Genomic DNA, 8,028 nt, shown 5'->3' on the forward strand with positions numbered 1-8,028 from the left:
GTAAATACAACTTAACCACTGATTTCTAGTTGTGTCCTCTTTTGGAAGGCCAAACAAAGTAGTTTCGCTTTTTAGGCGATGCGTAAAAAAAAGCTAGATTTATTTTGCATAGATGGCCCATATAATGAAAAATAATCAAAAACAATTCAAGGAACTGCCTAGTGGTTAAAGAGTGTGAGACAACTTGACAGACATGGAGCAAAAAAGAAAGGTAATGATGAAACGTACCTGTCTGTTGCTCCGTGGGAGACGGGCCAGACGGACCCCGCTCATGTCGAACAGCCTGACCTGCCTGTTGTCATGTGGCAGAGCGATGATTCTTTGGTTCGCTGAGACACTTATCCTGCAGATTAGGACAGTCAATAAACTCAATTATAAAAAAATACGACAGCATATATTTACGCCGGACATCTACGTTGACAAAGGCTATTTTCACTCCCATCGGTTAGACATTTTAAAAATAGCATCTACTGCACTTATTATAAACAAATGCTATTTGTTGCCATTTAATGCAAATAGTGTAAACAGAGCAAGAGACCAATTACTAAATGTACACAGCCAAATGAAAATATTATCCAAATCTTCCATACTATTCCTGACTCGGAAGTCTGACTTGACTTAATTCTTTTTCTGAATATCTTGCTGTTGAAGCATAAGTTTCTCAATTTGCCAGAACTTTCTAAAACAGGCATGGTGTTGTCTCTGCTTGTTCAGAAACAACAGTCTCAGGAAGCTGTCTTACACCTCACCAACCTGCTGCTCTTACCTATTAACGGCTGAGTCTGTGCGGATGGTAGCAATCGGCGATCTCATGTTCTTCAAGTCCCACACCTTGACGGTGCGATCGTCACTTCCTGACACCACATTGTCCCCCACGGTGAACACGGCTGATGTCACGGTGCTGAAAGAAACAAACGGCTCGTCAACAAAACCTTTCTCACACACACACATCAAACATGCTCCAATCACTAATTAACACCTCAATGCCAAAAATATCATCCTGAACAAACGCACATGGTTTTCATGAAGTGCACGTAAGATACCTATACAGACTATTCTGTAGCAAAGGTGAAGGACACCGATTTAAAGTGCCCCTATTATGGGTTATGAAAGGTTCATATTTTGGTTTTGGGAGACCCCAACAAAAGGCTGACATGCATGCAAGATCAAAAAACACTTTCATTGTCTTATAATATGCATTTATATTTACCTTATTTGCTCAACGACTCCCAAACGATTCATTTAACGATTAATTTTTCCAAACCCCTCCTTTGCGTGACGCTAATCTGCGGTGATTGGTTCGATTGGTCTCATTTTCATTTCATCATGTCTGTAATGCCTGATAAAGCAGCGTTTGTGAGCGCAGTGCTCCTTTGTGTACAGCGTTAGCGGGGAAACCGCTATTTTACCGCTCCAAAAGCGGCACCTAGTGGCAAAGAATTAATTTGCATTTTCATTCAGACCAATGGGAAAAGACCAACAAGTGGGCGGGCAATATGTTAATGTTTCATGTTGACGTCAACATGAAACGGCTTGGGATTTGTTTTAAAAACGACTCGTTTCAATGATTCAGAGTCGACTCTTTCTTTTAAGAGACAATAACTTTATACACGGTGCACTTTCAGATTTAAAGAAAGCAGATCACGTGAACTCCAATGTCTCCATTCCTATTGGTAGTCTCGGTTTTATCACCAACAAATATTTATGTATGACTGATGATCATCAGTGTCACTTCCAAAGGGCGATTCACATTGTACCAACAAACGGCAACAGACACATTTGTCGAGTTTCAGTGTGTTACACCTGTGGCGTCTGCTGCTGTCTACAGTGGCAATGTGGGCCTGCTGAACATTGTTGGGCAGATAGTATACAGTCTCAGCTTAAGCCAGTATGTTCACTGCCTGATGTATAGTGCCCAAAAACTCACCGGTTCCAATCTGACTGATTTGCTTCTACACAATTTTAGGGATTCAAGGTGGATAGGTTTGGACTATATTGGGTGACTTCAGATTAATTTACACTGAAAGCAGGTCACCAAGTAGCTGCATTGCTGACAGCTAGCATGCGTTCCTATTTGTTGCATTATCCAGCCCAGTGGTTCCAATCTCTGTTCCTGAAGTACCCAAAAAACTGCACATTTTTTCATGTTTCCTTAATCAAAGACACCCGATTCAACTCGTCAGCTCATCAGTAAAGACTCAAAGACCTGAAATAGGTGTTTCAGGCAAAGGAGATATGCAAAATGTGCAGTGTTGGGGGGGGGGATCCAGAAACATGTTTGGGAACCACTCATCCAGCCAATCAGGAGGCAGACTATGTGAGCTCCACTGTATTGTGTCGCTGCATATTAGCAAGTTAAATTCTGATCAACTTTTTTGAATTGCAAACAATTGCTGTTTTTCCTATTTTACTTTAAATTGCCATCCGTCAAAAAGTTTTGACAGTGACTGAAGCAGGGATGTCGGGAAAGGTGGAACTTAGCACAGAAGGACCAGAGCTCAAAATGGTAACCACCTTGTAAACCGCACAAGGGGACCAGAAAGCCTAGCGACTCCAAAGTCAAAGTTGTCTATAAAAGGAATCAGACTTGAGGGCATGGAAAGGGGCGAGTCAGTATGAAAACTGATTGTATGAAATTCTCACTGGTCAAGTTTCCTTTGTCAGAGTATGTTACAACAGAAGTTTAAATATCTAGGCCTGATTTCACAGACATGGCTTAGATTAAGCCAGGATTAAGCCATAGTTCAATTAGGACATTTAAGCAGCTTTTATAAACGTGCCTTATAAAAAATTACTGGTGAGCATCTTGAGACAAATCAAATATTTAAATATATGTCAGTGCATGTTTCTTTCAGTTAAAACAGCCCAGACATGTATTTTAGTCTTAAGCCTTGTCTGTGAAACCGGGGGCTAAACTTTTGGATGCATGATGAAGCCTATCCTATTTGAAAGTCAATGGCTTGGCAGAATTCTCAGAGCACAAGTCCTAGCGTGCAATCACCTTAAGTGGCCAATTCTTGGCCAGAATAAGCTACATTGTGGACCAGACTTTATGTTGATGTGAGCCAACATAACATGTGACTTCTTTGCTGAGGCTTGAGTTGCTACTGGAATTGAATCTTCCCAATAAATTATATGATTGTGTTGATGAAATTAAACTCATCCTTCCCTGGTTGGAAGGACCACCCGCTGCTCCTGTACAGGGCACGAGAACACCAGCAGCTGAGGCAAAATGAGGCAGAGAGAGTGTGTGTGTGATTTGAGACAGTCTGGGTGAACAGCAGGAATGTCAGCAACCCTCAGGGTCACAGCGCACATTTAACTGCTCCGCTCAGCACACACACTTCCATTTAATGGACCTTAATATTTCTAATCTATCACGTCATTCCCTGCTGACATTTCTCTCCTCTTTGTATTCCCTTTTCCCGGGAGAGTGAGGGAGAGAAAAATTAAAAGAAAAAAAATAAAAAGGCCGAAGTGGTGCTCCGCTCGCCTCTAGCCGTGCTAATTTGAATTGACATGATATTAAGGTTTAATTAGGGGCTAAATTCTGCTGCATTAAAGATTTGGAGTTGGGTTTGGCTGTATTTAACAGCTTTGCTCGGCTCGCTCCGGCACAGTTCACATCCAAAGTGAAGCGTGGAAACGCTTTCTGACATCGTGGGTTGCCACCGGTGTGTCTCCCTCTGTCTGTCTGAGATCGAGCACACTGGCATGCTTCTAAGCATCCTGACAGACAGATAGCAGCTCTGACAGGGAATGCCCTGTAGATCAAAGAGGAATGAGGCAGCGAACACCACGGTCCCTTGTGTACAGCGACATTCCTGTCATGTTTCATTTGTACTGCGCCACTCATTAGCATTTGCACCATCATTAGATGATTAGGAGGTGACATTCAAGGCCCTTTCGAGTGCCAACATGAACAAATTCACACTTTTCAATACATTTTCCAATTCAAGTCAAGTCAGGTATCAAATCATAAGGCGAAGTCCAAGTCAAGTTCTCTTTTGGTCCCAAATACAAAACCAGGTTTTCCATTGACTTGGTTGATCCAGTTTAGCCAATAATCACCAGATTTGTATGGCATGAGCATTGTCGGCATGAAATTCAAAACAAGATGGAATAGACTTCATGTGCACATCTAGATGTATTCAGTTGTACGACACTAGACTCAAGTTTACATCTTTGGTCACACTCCAGTGTCCATAAGCACCAGCATTCACTAGTTGGCTCTAAAAGTGCCACTCTGTAAAGTTTTCAACACTTGTGCTGCTAAAAGCAGAAAAACAGTGGGCAAAGGCTTGAATGTTTCATCTAAGAATCCATATGTCGTAATGCTGCGCTCATGGTGTGTCCCGATGCTCTGGGTTAGCGAAGTGAGACAGGCATATGTCAGCTGAGCTAAACTTCACTCACTATTAGAAACTGTACAGCAGTTTAAGAGCCTCAGTCTGCATAAAACAGACATACATCCTGTTCTTGCATAATCTAAGAGTAAAACATCTGTAAGGACTGTCCACAAAAGACCATTCAGATGTGTTCCACTGGTATTGGTGGTTTAAATCTAGCTACAGTACTGTGGAAAACGTATGTACACCCCATGAAAACTATAGGTATTTATCCACCATAAAAAAAGGATTTGAAATTCACTGACCTAAAAATGAAAATTCCGACATCATTTTCTCACCCTCTTTTGTTTTCATCCTCGAAACACAAATGAAGACATTTCAATGAAACCTGACAGATTTCAGTCCCTCCACACATTCCATTCACCCAAAACGTTGACACTTCAAAAAGTTCATAAAGACATTATAAAAGAAATCCACTTGAGTCACTTATATTCACATATAAACATGACGTGTGAGGTTTGTTTTTGCGCATCATGCAAGCAATGTATTTTGAGATTCTGTTTACCATATTTGATGTGATCTATGTTTGTACTTTGATCAATGTTGAATAAAAGCCTAAATTAAATGTCTCCATCATATAAAGTAATCATGCATCTTTAGAAAACTACGATTCATGCACTTTTTGAACAGTCAAAGTTTTGGGTGCATCGACTTGAGTGGACAGACAGAAATCCCTCAGGTTTTATTAAAATAACTTTATTTGTGTTTATAAAATGAATTAAAGTCTTATGGCTTTGGAATGACATGAGGATCAGTAAATGATGACAGAATTTTCATTTTTGGTGAAACACTGTTAAAAAAAGTATAATAAAAGACTAAATAAAATATTATCAAAGTATGTTTTTAGTCTTTACAGATTAAAAATTTAAGTCAATGTTTTTACTTGCTGTTTCTTTGTGAATATTTGTGAAATGTGTTCTGATTTCTGTGTGTACAGTATTTCAATGTAAATCCTACATCATTTTTCAGTGTATCCCTTTAATAGACAGAGAATAGTCAAAAGACAGCATACTTTAACAAATTACATTTCAAGTGATTTGTAGAGTTTAAATAGAAATGCCAAGTTCTTGTCTGGAAAATGTTAATGAAACAAAAATGTTCTGCATTTATCATTACATCAAATTTTCATTGTTATTTGTTAAATTTTATCACACTGAACCATTAATACTATCGCATTAAGTTTCCAGTTTTATCAAAATGCCTACATATGTTGAAAAAGGACCAAATGTTTCATAGGGTGTACTTACATTTTCAGGGACATCCTCCAAAGAAAATATGGTTCATGAACACATTTTTGAAAAACAACTAAATATTACATTTAAAAACACAAAAAGTTGTATTTTAGAGTTGCCTTGCTAAGGATTTTTTTTTTTTTTTAGGGCTTATTTTACAGCTGTGTGGAGATGGATTTTGGACCAATGAGATTCCACTAGGGGCGGAGCTACACTATATGATAGAAATAAGAAGAAACCAAGCGACTTAAAGGTGGGGTAAGCGATTTTTCAAAAACGCTTTAGAAAACTGATTCGGGCTGACTAGCAAAACAAACGTGTAGCCAATCAGCAGTAAGTCTACTCATGACGTGGAGGAGAGAGCGTTCAGTGCACAGGACGGACATTAGCGAGCCGAGCGACAGAAAGATAGAGATGCCAGATAAAAAACAAAAGAGGAAAACGTCTGCGGAACAAAAGAAGGCTTAAGGCAAGAAGTAGAACCCGTGTAAATATCGGATCAGCTTTCCAGCACTGGAGAGAACTCAAGGAGCGGAAGGCCTGCGATCGGACGCCGAGTTTTGTCATGCCGCGCCACTGTCGTCCGGTGTAGAAACGGTGTAACATTGGTTTGCTTTGTTTCACAGAACTAATCGTTGCCTGGTTTGCGTACGTACGTGTGGGCCCGCACTGTACGCCACTCATTACAACCAACAGCTGCCTCTACAGCCCACACACACACATCTGCATGCAGAAATGCTTACACGCTGCTATTTCCTGTCCAACTTCTCATTCATTAAGCCAAACTTTCCATGTCAGGTGTTACACAGTCTGAAGAAAATGCTGTTTGCCCATGCAAAACTCACCGCCACCATGCAAGGGTGTTGTGGGTGGTTATCAGGCCATGGTTGCTAAGGTATGATATTCTGGGATTATAGTGGGATTTTTAGGGCCCTATGAAATCGGTTTTATTTTTTCCCAGATACAATTTTATTTTTCCCTAATTTCATTTTTTTTTTTTCTGGATTCCGTTATAATGGTTTAATTACATTTTAATAATCAAGAAGGATGCCTGATCAATTGAATTCATAAACTTGAACAATTGAATCATTTATCTTATTGAATGCCTCATGGGTTTGTAATAGCATGAGGGTGAGTGTTGACAATTTTCATTTTACATGAACTATACTTTTATTAATTACACACTTTCTGTATAACTACACAAAATTATTTTTCATAGTTGTAAATGAAATACCGGTTATTGGAGTACTTTATCAGTCTTTCTACCTCAATGTGTTGCATAGTGTTTCTTTGTGATTATTTGCAAAATTTAATTGAAAATTGTTACCAATTTATTAAAATGCTAACATTAGTAGGGCCCTATGAAGGGTTTTATTTTTTTCACAAATTTTAGGTTGCCTGTTTTAATGTTTCTGGATTTTTTGTTTTATTTTTGATGTTGTTTTATGAATTCATACAGTTTTATGGGTCTTTTAAAATGCAATTCCTTTAATTTGTAAAAAAAAAAAAAAAAAGTGCTGCACAACAGAGGTTTACTGTTTAAATACAAGGCTCGAAATTGCGACCATTTTGGTCGCATATGCTCCCGAAATTTAATCTGTGCGCCCTCAAAATATATTTGGGAGCATTTGTGCGAGTGCATATAATTGTTGACGTGCGACCTGTTTTAATTTCTCTAAAAACGTTCAGAGTATGTGCCTTCTGAGTGTTGATACGGTGACCTGTCTGCCGTTCTATGAAACGTTAGGCTACATAACCAATTAAACTTCAAAATTAATATTAAGAGACTTAGGTTTTAGACACTACATTGCCTGTTTTTGGTCTATTTCGCCAAAAAAAATAATTCCAAGCACAGTCACAGTGCTGGTTTGCGTCTCTGAGCAACATGAGGGCGTTTCGTTCCTGAATGAATCATTCGTTAAATGATTCGGTTCAATCGCAATGACTCACTTATTAACAGTGACTTGCTGCCATCTGCTGGCGGTTTTAATTTCACATTTAAAGTTTCAAATATTTCAAATATCAGTATTCAACGTTTTATGTTTACAATATTAAAATATTATTTATGCATGTGTAACTGCAGGCTAAATGCATTCATGTCCTGCATTAATCAGTGTGTAAATGCATCTAAATGCCATTTCAGATGCAGCTTCTGTGCTTCCTCTGCATTGCAAAGATGAATTTTGTTGATTGATACATCCATTTGCTTGATAACAGCCCAAATGTCTTATTATAAGTGACTGATTAAATATAAGAATTTGACTCAAATGATCATGCACACTTTTAGAAAAAATGGCTTTAAGGTAAAAATGACCATAAAAGGTAAAAATCTATTTAAACTTATTGGAAAAGATTAATTTCTGTCACTGCTGTGAACTGACCACCAC

The 8,028-nt window shown here is 38.7% G+C and overlaps 1 pseudogene; it reads right to left on the reverse strand.

Annotated features, from left to right (window-relative positions):
• Nucleotides 1–8,028, reverse strand: part of LOC107683483 (WD repeat-containing protein 37-like) — a 38,722-nt pseudogene that overhangs the window by 2,410 nt on the left and 28,284 nt on the right.

This window comes from Sinocyclocheilus anshuiensis, unplaced genomic scaffold, assembly GCF_001515605.1.
Source record: "Sinocyclocheilus anshuiensis isolate Anshui unplaced genomic scaffold, SAMN03320099.WGS_v1.1 scaffold1451, whole genome shotgun sequence".
NCBI classification, from domain to species: domain Eukaryota; kingdom Metazoa; phylum Chordata; class Actinopteri; order Cypriniformes; family Cyprinidae; genus Sinocyclocheilus; species Sinocyclocheilus anshuiensis.